We start from the raw sequence: 14,112 nt of genomic DNA on the forward strand, positions 1-14,112 counted from the left end.
GAGTGAAACGTAAGGGATACTTTGAGAGTCAGATTCTATTGCCATGTTACTTTCAAAAGCACTCTCCAGGGTTTTAAAGGGATCAGCAAAAAAGGAGCTGTCTTGTTTTATAGCAAAGTTACTACACTTAAAAAGGCAATTCAAACACCTTTTCTTCTCTTTCCGCATGAGAGAATGGGGAATCATCATTTTGTTTTCTAGCCCTCTTTTAGGAGAACTATTGCTATGGTAAACAAACAAGAATGCATCTATCAATTCTGGTAAAATCCTTTCTTGCTATTGGTTTCCTATAGCTTAAACAAATTTCACAAAAATTCCTATGAGCCAATGAGAACTATCACCTTGGTGAGAACAGCATTGTGTTGAAAGGTTTTTAAATACAGGACAATATTTGGAGAAATGTCATTGTTACTTTGGACTTGAGAAAATTTAAAGCAAACACTTAAGTCTTAGAGACAAAAGGTGACAATAGAAAGCTTATTTCCTATTCACTCACAAACCTCATCAAAACCACTTTGATATCTAGATTCTCACCTTCTCAAGTTGTATTACATCTATGTGGTTGTCGGTAAATCTGGACTAAGGTGTTAATTGGTAAACAATTGATCCAAAAGAATTAAATTACAACAAAAAGCATTAAAATTCTTTTTGAACATGAAGCCTGTTTGCTTTCAGCACCACCCTCCACGTCACATAAAACTTACTATGTTTGTTGGAATTTGAATGGACTTACAATTATTGAAGTTATGTATTTCAACTGACTATATATTCATATCCAGAGGAATCCAATCTATTTTTTATAGGACATTATATAGGGAAATGCTTTCTTTGCTCACACTTTGGCTGAGCAGCTTAAAGATTAAATAGAATCTTCCTTGAAATAGACAAAGACATTTTTGAATGGAGTAAAAAAAAATCCCATTTCATAGGTAAAAGTCAGAATCCCAAAGAATTTTTGAGTTCCTGAGTTAAAACAGCTTGACTGTAAAATGGCAGATTAGATATCTAGGTCTTATTTTTTTTTTCCAGGTAGCTGTCAGCCACCCAGAGAAATATACACCTTTTCAAATGCCAGAGTTAAACAGAAGAAACTAAATAAAATTTTATGTACTCTTTTCTTAAATTTTAAATTCAGGAAACAGTAATGTGCTCAATTTGTCTCTTTGGAAAAGAAACCTAAATTGATTAAAGCCTTTATTTGATCCTTTTTATGGATTTTGGCTTGGTGTAAAGATCTGGGTCTCTTCTTCCTTTGGGATAAAGGAAGGCTGTCTTTGTTTTGTCTACACCTGCTGCTTGGGTATTTCACACGGAGGAGGTCATCTGGTTCCCAGTACGGTTGGTAGTTTATCCGCTTGTCTGGAACAGAAAGCAGCACATTCCTTAATATGAAGAGTGGGCCTCAGATCCCATGTAGTTACAGAGCTTGTGTAAATTCAAGCTGCTGGTGGAGCACGTATCTTTTGGATTTTTTCTCCCAACTTGTCTTGCAATCCTGGACCCAGCTGAATTACTTTATATTAAATATTAATTAGTATAAATCTGCAATTCTTTAAACAGAGAAGAAAAAGAATACCTTAAATTCAGGTAAGGGAATAAAGAAAAACTACTTTGATATATTACCTTCTATGAAGTCTAATGTGGTAACTTAAAGAATAAGGGAATTACATGTTTTATGTTTTCTTTCTTTTTCTTAACGTTTATTTTATTTTTGAGACAGAGGGAGATAGAGCATGAGCAGGGGAGGGGCAGAGGGAGACACAGAATCTGAAGCAGGCTCCGGGCTCTGAGCTGTCAGCACAGAGTCCGACGTGGGGCTCGAACTCACGGACCGCGAGATCATGACCTTAGCTGAAGTCGGACGCTTAACCGACTGAGCCACGCAGGCACCCCATGTTTTACGTTTTCTAAGTTCCAATGTTCAGAACTAGTACATGGATGCAAAAACAAAAACAAAAACAAAAGACAATAACATGAGTGTTCTCTGTTGCCATCTCACTCATCTCTTGAGGATTCTTCTGGCTTTTCACATATTCTCCTGCTTAAATCCCTCATAAGTTCTCTGTTATGGTAAGAAAAACTCCAACCACTTCACACCACAGACATCATCCTTTCCCAATTCACCTTTCCCCAGCACCCCGGCTTCCTGCTTTGTCACTGAACCACAGCTTTACACATGGCACACCGTGCAACAGGGCCATTTCTCTCCCAAACACTTGTACATCCTATCCACCTTCTGTCCTCTTCCTCCTTCACGACAAATGTGCAGAGGGTCAAGTGAAAGAACTTACAGACATTGTACGGACCATCAGCAATGCAAGAGACCTTACCTGCCTTTGAAAAATTAAGTAGAAACTAGGTCTGCTCAACCAAGGCACTGTCAATCCCCAGTTCCTAGGACAGGCGATAAGCCATACACTACCCTCATTTCATAGTTCAACTTGATCTCTTAATGAAGAAAAAATAAAAGAAAAAAATGAAAAGATATGAATTGATCAAGGGAAGGTAAGGCAAATACCACTGCTTGCCTCCTCAAATTTTATTCCCTTCTTAATAATTAATAACTTCTCAATTCTATTTAGGACAATCAGAAACCCAGCCCTTCAGTCTCTCTCATTTTTTCTGCTTGGAATGCAGACACAAAGTTTCCAAAGGTACAGAAGCTTTTCTTCAACCAAGATGTGACTATCACAAATCAAAGGCCTCTGCTCTAAGGATGGTAGAGAGGAAAGACGTGTCACAGAACTGTCACTAGCCCTGGTTTGTTTCCACCATAATTTTTGTCCACAGGGATAAATCCACTGCTATTTGAAAGTTTTGGTTGTTGCAACTGAATGTATTACTTACTGACATAAGGGGCCAAACAGAAATTTCAATGGGACAATTTTATTAAATTAACAACTTTCCCACCAGATAAATTAATTGACAGCTATCATTTGTGGCCTATCATAATAGAAAGGACTTGGGGCGCCTGGGTGGCTCGGTCGGTTGGGCGTCCGACTTCGGCTCAGGTCATGATCTCACGGTCCGTGGGCTCGGGCCCCACGTCAGGCTCTGTGCTGACCTCTCAGAGCCTGGAGCCTGTTTCAGATTCTGTGTCTCCCTCTCTCTCTGCCCCTCCCCTGTTCATGCTCTGTCTCTGTCTCAAAAATAAATAAACGTTAAAAAAAAATTAAAAAAAAAAATAATAATAGAAAGGACTAAAAGTAGGGTTTTGAATATATGTCTTCTCTCACTCCCAGAAAAACAGAGGGGAGAGGTCAGTGACCTAATGTTCAATTTGCCATGTCCTTATTTAACTCTTCCCTTACCCCTTATGTCCGTCCCGCCACCTCTCAAATAGCAGCACCTAACATCAGAAGAGCCATGTGAGGATAAGCTTTTATATACACAGTCCCAGACCATTAGAAAAAATCCCTACCCAAACAAAGCAGGAATGTGTGAACTGAGTAAATAAATGTGTCAGTACTCTTGATTTTTCTATAGGCCATTACCCATCTGCTTGCTCCACAACCCTCATTCTCAGATTCCTCATTACCTACCTCCCCCTTACCCCCAGCCCACTCAATTATCAATATTCAATCCCCACTTAGATTCTAGTCCTTCACTTAGTCGCTGTTGAGACTTATTCTCCTTCCTTTGACTTCTCCCAGGTCTAGGAAACAATTTCCTGAACTTGCCCTCAGTTCCTTACCTCACATCTCAAACTCATGTGAGAGCATCTGCCCCTAACACAGGAGTCCTTGGATCACTTCATCCCACTTGAACTCTGGCCAGAGAAGGGGATGAGATACATTTATGGGTAAAAAAAAAAAATAGTCTTTCTAATCATGCCTGAAACTGGCTGCCAAAAAAACGAACATTTAATGGCCAGAATAACTTGTATTTAGAGTAGACTGATTTATCTTCTTTTTCAAACTCACGAAATCCTATGTTGGAGGTCAGTTGCCCTCTAGCCTATGGAAGAATAATGATTCTTTACACCTTGCTGGATCACTCTATCTTCATTCTAAGATGAGGGGCTATTTCAGGAACTTGTTTGGTGACAAAAGTGACCTTTTGCCAATTTCAAAGATAAACAGCCTCAAGCAGTCAAAATGATTTCACAAGTTTTCATCAAAAGCTATAACTCTGACTTGAACCTTTCAATAGTAATGGCTTCAATGATTGAATTAATGCATCTGGAACAAAATGTAAAGGAACAGTACTTCAGAAAGTATTTTTGAAGAACTAGCAGCCAGGCAAAATTACAGAATGGTGAGTTATAAATTTTTATAATTTACAGACTGCTCTGTAACCTAATGGGTCGCCTGCACCACCTGTACACTTCTCTCAAAAACCTTCTCTTTCCCAAAGATGCAAATGGTTACAGACATCCTTGGATGCAAAAGAGGGCCTTGGTACCTACTATAATCATATGTATTTTGGGGAAAGGGCAGTTTCTCCAGAAGAGTCTGATAATATGACTCTGCTCTCTAATCAAAGATGACACAACCAAAGATGGGCACTTGATAATGCCAGGTATATTAGAGTCCTTCCCTGGCAATGAAATTTATAACTAAGTGATCTGAATTGTTGTAGCACAGATATCCTTTAACAGAAGAAGTGAAAATTCAAAGCTGTCACAGCTGAGGTCTGTAATATGGGATGAGAGGCAAAAAAAAAAATCCATTTTTGGAGACAGAGATCAAACAATGTCAGACGTTCAGAAAGAATCATAGATGAGAAATGGAGAGAAATGATTTCTCAGTCTCCCTACAGTGGGCCAGTGTTTGGTTGTAGTCCATTCCCAAGTCCTGCCAATTCACAGCCCTTATGGTACTTGAGATATTCTTATACCATCATAATAAATTCACTCTTTTTGCCAAATTTAGTTCCATTGGGGTTCTTTTATAGATACGATAATTTTCTGCATTCTGTAGTTTTTGCAAAGCTTACGGGAAAATGTTTCATTTTAATAACAGAGATATTTTCTTTCATTCATTTACTGAAGCTGTTTTCTATAAACCATGTGCTACCTCTTTAGACAGTCACAGCCAAATCACATATGTGTTCCGTAATCAAGGTACACATGGGGAGACGAGACATGTATCTCAGTATATGAGTACATGTAGCAAGTTATAAGGGACAGGACCAACATACTATAGAAAAAGATTATTTCTTAGTAACTCAAGGAAATTTCAGGAAGAGATGGAATTGGAGTCTGCAGGTGACAAATGGGCATCATTTAAAATGTGGGGTTAGGAAGGAAACATACTTTTTGGGTAGAGGGAATATGAACACAACTATGAAGACGGAAAGAAGGAAGAGATACAAGCAACAGTTCAGTGTAACCAAAATTAGTCTTGCAAGAAGATGTAGAGATTAGGATTTAAAAGGAATGTTTGAGCCAGATTAACAGAGGCCCTTAAAATCATGTGATTTACTTAGAATTTATCATGTTAGCCATAAGAAGTCAATAAAGATCTGAGCCAGGGAATGATATCAGGAGTGATTCAGAATGAATCAGGAGCACCTTGGGTGGCTCAGTCGGTTAGGCATCCTACTTCAGCTCAGGTCATGATCTCACAGCTCGTGGGTTTAAGCCCTGTATCAGGCTCTCTGCTGTCAGCACAAAGCCTGCTTCAGATCTTCTGCCTGCCTGCCTGCCTGCCTGCCTTCCTCCCTCCCTCTCTCTCTCTCTCTCCCTCTCTCTCTCTCTCTCAAAAACTAAACATGAAAAAATTTAAAAAACATAGAAATGAATCAAATGGCTGAACAAATGATGTGACTACAGAATAATAAGGATGCCAGTGAGAAAGCTACAGTTCGGTGTCCAATGAAGCAATATTAAGAACTGGAGAAGGAAGAATTTTCTTCAGTAGTAGTATTTTTTTTCTCTTTTTGGTTCCAATATCATTAAGGAAGAGTGACATTTTGAAAGTGTCATTCAAAAAAGGTAGCAGAAGTGCTTCAGGAAGAGGCTGGGGGGTGGGGGGGGGTAGAATGATTTGTCTCCAAAGATGGGAGCCAACAAACCCACTGTTAAGGAGCTGGGATCCTCGATGACACAGCAGGGATGCATATAGTAGTCTGGATAGGGAATTAATGAGAACACAGAGTGAGAGAACAGAGGAAGGGTTTTTCATCCAATAGAGTAATTGTAAAATGAAAGGATTAAGAAAACAGGAGGTAGAGTTAGACTGAAGACATTGGATGCAAATCTATATCCAATTAATATTGATTGCCTATACAGTTCCAGGTATATTCACAAATGGTGAATTACATTGCTATGTTACCTACATACTGCACATCTAGAGAAATTGAGAAACTGGCCTGAAATAAGCCCATTTTAAGTGGTACAACTGAAACTTCAACCCATTTTCTGGTGTCTTGATTTTAACCCTTTGCATTGTATCACATTGTCTCTCATCAAAACAAGGAGATGTGAAGGAACATAAACATGAATCCAGGTCTATGCTTTAATAGGAATGCTGGTTTCACTGAATATCCAGCCGTCTTAAACCAGCTTCTTTAAGTACTAAACCCAAATCAAAGTAATTCCACTTAGGCCATGGCTATTGATAAATAATTAACATGAAATTACTAAATAGATGCCAGAGGTAAGCAATTATATATTTTGATATTGTGACAAAATCAACAAAGTGCAATCACCAGATTGTTTTTTCCTAGTTTCATAGCTTGTTAATTTTGTGACTATTCATTTGAGTAACTACATCTGAAATAGGAGCATAAAAGGCTAGTGGCCATTTATTCATGTATTATAAATGCTAAATTCCAGAAGTGTGTGACGTCTACATGAATATAAAACAAATTTATTGTAATTAATGTTAGTACCATGAATAAGAAATAAATTCATAACATGCAATATGGAAATACTAAGCAAAGCATGGAATTTGTCTCTTTTTGAAATTCACCTCACATTCACATGAATATGATTTATGTTATTGTAATATACACTATGCCTCTGGAATCAAAGTGGGAATGATTAGTTCTTTATGTGACCTTAACAACAAATAATGTGCTAACAGGATCATAAATATCAACTAAAATTAATTTATATTTCTGATATTCCTAAAACAGCTTCCTGAATTTGAACTTTAAACAGCAATATAATGAATGAATATAAGCATAAGTGCCATGACATATTAAAATGTCAAAACAGAGAACACCTATGATCAGAGTTCAAGGAATGGATCATAGATCACAGAATGTTAGAGGGAGGAAGGAACTTGGAGGTCATTCAGTTCAATCACTTCATTTTGTAAATGAGAGAAGGGAAGACCAGAGAGCTAGAGACTTCTCTGGGGTTCAATGCACAATTCCAAAGTGCCACTGCCAAGAATCTAGTTTAGACTTCCTGACTTTGGTCCTTGTTATTTTTGCTACATCATGTTGACTGAAGAATTGTTTTTCCTTGTCTTAAAATCATACCTGATTATTGCATTAGCAAGTGAAAAATTAATGGGTGTATATTTTTTTTACTTTTTAAATGAGAAGTAAACACTTCTATTAATCACAGCAAAACAGTTATTTACCATAACCTGAGCTCAGATGATAGTTTCGTTTCCCATACATCCTCCAGCAAATAGGCTTTCTAGATTTGAACACATATTGTAATACTGATGGTCTTTTTAAATGTTCTGCATTTTTATTAAAATAAATTACTGGACCTGTGATTTTTTTAACTTACCTGATACAAAGGAGGAAATCATTACCACATTGGTGTTGTAGCAAATTTGGAAATTAAAGTAACACCATACTTTTTTTTTTTTTTATATTCAGGTACCATTTACAAAAAGAGAGCGTCATAGATCTTAAGTATATCATTTGAAGAGTTCTGAAAACAGCACCCTGTAATCCACATCTAGATCAAGGTGTTTTTTTTAACACCCCAGAAAAATCCTAGTACATCTTTCAATTAATATATTCTCCATCCTCTTACGGTGACAACCACAAATATTTTGTTTATGTTTTGATCAGACTGGTTGCCTTTATTTTTATTGAATTGTAGGAGTTTGCAGTATAGTCTGGATAGAAGTTGTCAGATACATGCATTGCAAACATTTTCTGCCAGTCTATGGCTTATCTCTACACTTACTAAATTGTGTCATTTGAAAAGAGGTGTTCAAGGGGCACCTGGGTGGCTCAGTCAGTTAAGCATGGGACTCTTGATTCCAGCTCAGGTCATGATCTCTTGGTTCATGAGATCAAACCCCACGTCAGGCTCTACGCTGACAGCATGGAGCCTGCTGGGATTATCTCCCCCTCTTTCTGCCTCTTTCTCTCTCTCTCTCTCAAAATAAACAAATAAACATTAAAAAAAAAGAATTGTTCAATTTTGATATTGTAAACTTTAACAGTTTTTTTAAAATTATGTCCTGATTTTTTATGTCCTAAAAAATATGTGTGTATCTCAAGGTACTGAAAATATTATTTAATGTTTTCTTCTGGTAACTTTATAGTATTAGATTTTATGGTTGGTTCTGAGATACATCTCAAGTTAAATTTTATATATGAAGTGAAGCATGAGACAAGGTTTTTTCCCCCCATATCATGATCCTGTTATCCCAGCACCATTTATTGAAAATACATTTTTCCCCCATTGGAATAATCTGGAGTCTTCATTGAAACTTCACAATGAAGGTATAAATTATTTTTTGGACTCTAACCTACTCCATCAATATATTCTTATGTCAAAAGCATACTCTCTTTTTAGCTTTTTTATAAGTCTTCAAATCATTTGTAAGAGCTCAAACTTTATTGTTGTTTCCTTTTTCAAGATTATTTTTAAAATTCTAAGCACTCTCATTTCCACATAAATTTTAGAAGTAACTTGTTGGTTTACATCTTAAAAAATGGATGAAATTTTGGTTAAGACTACATTGAAACTATAGTTTAATTTGAGAAGAACTGACATCTCATTAATTGTGAATTTTCCAAAACACATAAGTATGATATATCTCTATTTAAGTCTTCTTTTATTTCTCTCACAGTCTGCCAGTTTTCGGTATACAAGCTTTGTACTTTAATATTAAGTTCATCTTAAGTAGTTTGTTTTCTAATGCTAATGTAAACTGTATTTGTTAATCATTTCCATTCATTCAATGCTACCATACAGAAATAAATTGACCTTGTATCATATAATTTTGCCTAATTCACTAATTCAAGACTGCTTGAACTACTTAAAATTTCTATTATCTGTAAATAAAGACAGCTTTATTTTTCCTTCCAATCTACATGACTTTCATCTTTTTTTTCCTTAGTTTATTTCACTGGTTATAACTTAAATTACAAAGTAGAATAGAAGTGGTGAAGCAGATATGCTGGCCTTATTCTCATTCTCCAGGGAAAAGTGTTCAGTCATTCATTATTAGGTATGATGCTAACTATAGGTTTTTCTTAGACGCTCTTCATCAAAATGAAGTCTTTTTCTCTTCCTAGTTTAGAGAGAATTTTGATCTAAATGAGTTTTGGGTTTTGTCAAATGTTTCCTATGCGTATATTTTGGTGTTTACAGATCTTCCAGATTGTTCTGAAATGTTCTATTAAGATTGTAAATTACACTGACTTTTGAATGCTGAACTGTAGAAATGGGATAGACCCCACTGGGGTGTTCATGCATGTGTGCGTGTGTGTGTATTACTACTGTTTTGTTAAAGAATTTTGCTTATGAGGGATTTCAGCCTGTAGATCTATTTTATTGTAACGATTTTTTCTGTGTTAGATATTGGGGTAATGCTGACCTTATTAAATGAGTTGTAAAGTGTTTCTTTCTATTTTGTAAATGAGTTTATATGGGATATGTATTTTTGCTGCTTAAATTTTTTTTTAAATGTTTATTCATTTTTGAGAGACAGAGAGTATGTGTGCATGTGTGCTAGCAGGGTAGGGACAGAGAGAGAGAGGGAGAGACAGAGAATCCCAGGCAGGCTCCATGATGTCAGCGCAGAGCCTGACACAGGCTCAATCCCACGACTGTGAGATCATGACCTGAGCCAAAATCAAGAGTCTGATGCTTAAACAACTGAAGCACCAGGCAATCCTGTTGTTTAAATTCTGACAGAATTCACAAATTAAGCATTGTGGGCCTGGTACTTTCTTTGGAGAATTATTTTTAATTACTAATATATTTCATTAATAGATCCTGGGCTATTCAAAATCTTTTTTTTTTAAAACAGTTTGTCCACACACACCCCCAGATCCTGCCAAGAAATTTCTCTGTTTCATCAAAATTGTTGAGCTTATTGGCTCAAGTGTTTTTAAAATGTCTTTTTATCGTTTTAATATGTGTAAGATCTATAGTAGCATCCTTATTTCATTACTGGCATTGGGCATTGTGTACTCTTTTTTTTCCTTGGTGGATGTAGATAGGGACATTATCAATTTTAACAATCTTTTGAGAGAACCACAGTTAATTTCATTTATTGCTTTACTGTGTATCTATTTCATTAATGTATTCTCCTCTTTTTATTTTCATTATTCTACTTAATGTCGATTTGAACTTGCTTCTTTTTTTAACTTCTCATGTTGGAAGGATAGATGACTGGCTTTTAAACCTTGCTTTTTTTTCCCCCCCAAACTAAACACATAGAGCTATAAATTTCCCTCTAAGCACTGTTTTAACTGCCTTCCACAAATCATAATTTTTGGACATTATCATTCATCTTAGAATATTCTGTATTTTGTTATTTCTTCTATCACTCATAGGCTTCTTAGACCTGGATTGCGTAATTTCTAAATATTTGAGGCTTTTCTAGATGTCATTTTTTATTGATTTCTACTTTAATTCCTCAGTGGTAAGAAAATATACACGGTATAGTTTCAATCTTTGAAATTGAAACTTTTTAAATGGCTCAGAATATGTCCCATCTTGGTGAATGCTCTGTGTGCGTTTGTTTGAAAGCAATTAGTATGCTGCAGGTTGTTAGATGCAGTGCTCTATAAATGTCAATACCATCAGGTTGGTTAATAAAATTTTTCAAGTTGTTTATGTTCTTACTGATTTTTCTCTCAATTAGCTCTATCATTTACTGAGAGAGGAGTTTTGAATCTCCTACTGTAACTGTAGATACATCGGTTTTTCCTTCATGTTCTGTTAATATTTTCCCCCAATCATTTTGAAATTCTATTAGGTACATACACATTTAGTATTGTTAGGACGTCTTGAAGAACTGTTCTTTTTATCATTATAGAATGTTTCCTTTTTCCTGAACTTTATTTTCTGACATATTAATATACCTATTCTACCTTTCTTAAAATTAATATGTGCATGGTACTTAAAAAATTAGCTTCTTTATTCTACCTGATAATCTCTGTCCTATAATTGGGAGTATTTAGCTTACTCACATGTTTGGAAAGTAATTTTATCTATTGACTAGTTACACCTCTCTACATTAATTTTGGTGAGCATTCTAGGAATCATAATATGTATACTTGACTTTTCACAGTCTACTTAGAATAAATATAATAATAGTTCTTGAAAATATATAAACCTTCTAACATCATAGATCCGTTTTCCTCTTCACATTCACTTATATTATAGTGTCATAGGCATTACCACTACACCACTATATACCCTGCATGTTATACTTTTGCTTTAATCAGAACTAAGTATTTTTAGAAATTAACATAAAAAGCAATAGGCTTTTACATTTTTCCAGATATTTACCACTTCTGACTATCTTAATCCTTTCCTGAAGATCTGAGTTTTCCTTTGGTATTACAGTTGACCTTTAAACAACATGGGAGTCAGGGACACCAACACCCCTGGAGCAATGGAAAATTATGTATAACTTTTGACTCCTAATAGCTTAACTACTAATAGTTGACTGTTGATTGAAAGTCATCAATAACATAAACAGTCCATTACACATATTTTACTTTATGTACACATTTTGTATATGTATACCATATTCTTAAAATAAAATGTTATTAAGAAAATCATTAGAAAGAGAAAATATATTTACAGTACTGTAAAAAATCTACATGTAAGCACTGCTCCCAGTGGTCCCTGGATTTGCCTTTTGCTTCAACAATGTTCACACAGAACAGGGGCACCTGGATGGCCCAGTCAGTTAACTGACAGACTTCAGCTCAGGTCAAGATCTCACGGTCTGTGAGTCTGAGCCCTGCTTAGGGCTCTGTGTTGACAGCTTAGAACCTGGAGCCTGTTTCAGATTCTGTGTCTCCCTCTCTCTCTACCACTCCCTCTCTCTCTCTCAAAAATAAAGATTTAAAAAAAATTTTTTTTAACCATGTTCAGACAAAACAGAACCAGAGATGCCAACCTCCACCGCCTTCTTCCAGCCTCCACGGCCCTCCAACATTTTTTCCAGCCGCCACCTTAGAAACCATTTTCTCAACCATCCTCTGCTTCCAGAACCAATCAACACCATTTTTCTAATCTTAGCTCTTTACTGCCAATCTACCATGAGCTCCAAGATGTGTCAGAATTATTCCACCGGGATGGAGAGGGCCATCAACCACCTGGTCAACGGGCATCTGCAGGACTTACACTTACCTCTTTCCTGGCGTCTGTTTTCACGGACACGTGGCTCTGGAGGGCTGGGCCACTTCTGGGAGTTGGCCAAAGAGAAGCAGGAGAACTCCGAGCGACTGAAGACGCAAAACCAGAGCAGCACTCTCGCCTTCTTCCAAGACGCGCAGAAGCTGACCCAAGATAAGTGGGAGAAAACCTTGGGCTCCATAAAAAACTACCCCGATCCTGGAGACGAACCAGAGCCAGGCCCTTTTATACCTGCGCACCCTGGGTTCTGCCTGCGCAGACTCAGTGACTTCCTGGAGAACCACTTCCTGGATGAGCAGGTGAAACTCACAAAGAAGAGGGGCGACCACCTGAGTAACTGCTTCAGGCTGGCTGGGCTGGGCTGGATGAATATCTCTTGGGAAGGCTCACCCTCAAGCATGGCTGGAAGCCGCCAGGGCCCGGCTGCCTTTGAGGGGTCCCTCTGGCATCCCCCTGGCGTCAGGGCTTCTGCCCTTGCCTCTCCCTGAAGCAACTGAGCAGCTTTTTAACCACCCTGGAGCCCAAATCAAATGGAAATACGAAAGCTTTTTGCAGGGCTGAGGAGGAGGGAGGGAAAGAAAAGAAGAAGAAAAAAAAAATCTGTGTTGAAGTAGACCCACGCAGTTCAAATCCATGTCGTTCAAGGGTCAACTGTATTTTATTTCATAATGAAGAAATTCCTTTACCATTGTTTGTAGTGTACATCTACTGAGGATAGTTTTTAAAAGTTCGCCCCTCTTTGAAAATGTCTTTTTTCTCTCTTTCTTGGTAGGTATTTTGTCGGATATAGAATTTGGAGAGGACTGGTTTTGTTTGGTTTTGGTTTTTTTCCTCTTTTAGAACTTGAAAGATGTTTCCCCACTGTGTTCTGGTCTTTATTTGTCTAATTATTGCATCCTCTATAATATGTCATTTTTCTTTGGCTGCTACAAAATTGTTTCTTTATCTTGGGTTTTTAGAAGTTTGACTGTGAAGTTTCTAGTCATGCTTGTGTGTGTGTGTTTGTCCTGGTTAGGGTCTGCTAGTTTTCTTGAATTTATAAATTATCTCTTTTACAAAATTGGGGTATTTTCAGCCATTATTTCATCAAATATTTCTTCTGTCCTCTTCTCACTGCCCCCTGCTTCTGGAATTCCAGTCCCAAATGTTAGTCCTTTGATAACGTTCCAGAGGTCCACGAAGGTCTGTTCTTTACATGTTTTTTTTTTTTCTCTAGGCTTCAAAATATGTAATTTCTATTTCTGTTTTAAGTTCAGTGTCTTTTTATGCTGTCATCTCCTTTTTGTGGATCATCCCATCCAGTGAACATTTTTTTAGCATATTGTATTTTTCAATTCTACAACTTTTCAGTTGGATCTTTTTTATATACTTTTTTTTTTTTTTTTCTGCTGGGATGTCCCCTTTCCATGCTCTTGAGCATTTTTTAAAAAAATTTTTAATGTTTATTTATTTTTGAGAGACACAGAGACAGAGTGCAAGCCAGGGAGGGCAAAGAGAGAGGGAGACACAGAATCCGAAGCAGGCTCCAGGCTCAGAGCTGTCAACACAGAGCCCAACGTGGGGCTCGAACTCACGAACCGTGA

This window comes from Panthera leo, chromosome C2 (genome assembly GCF_018350215.1).
Source record: "Panthera leo isolate Ple1 chromosome C2, P.leo_Ple1_pat1.1, whole genome shotgun sequence".
NCBI classification, from domain to species: Eukaryota; Metazoa; Chordata; class Mammalia; order Carnivora; family Felidae; genus Panthera; species Panthera leo.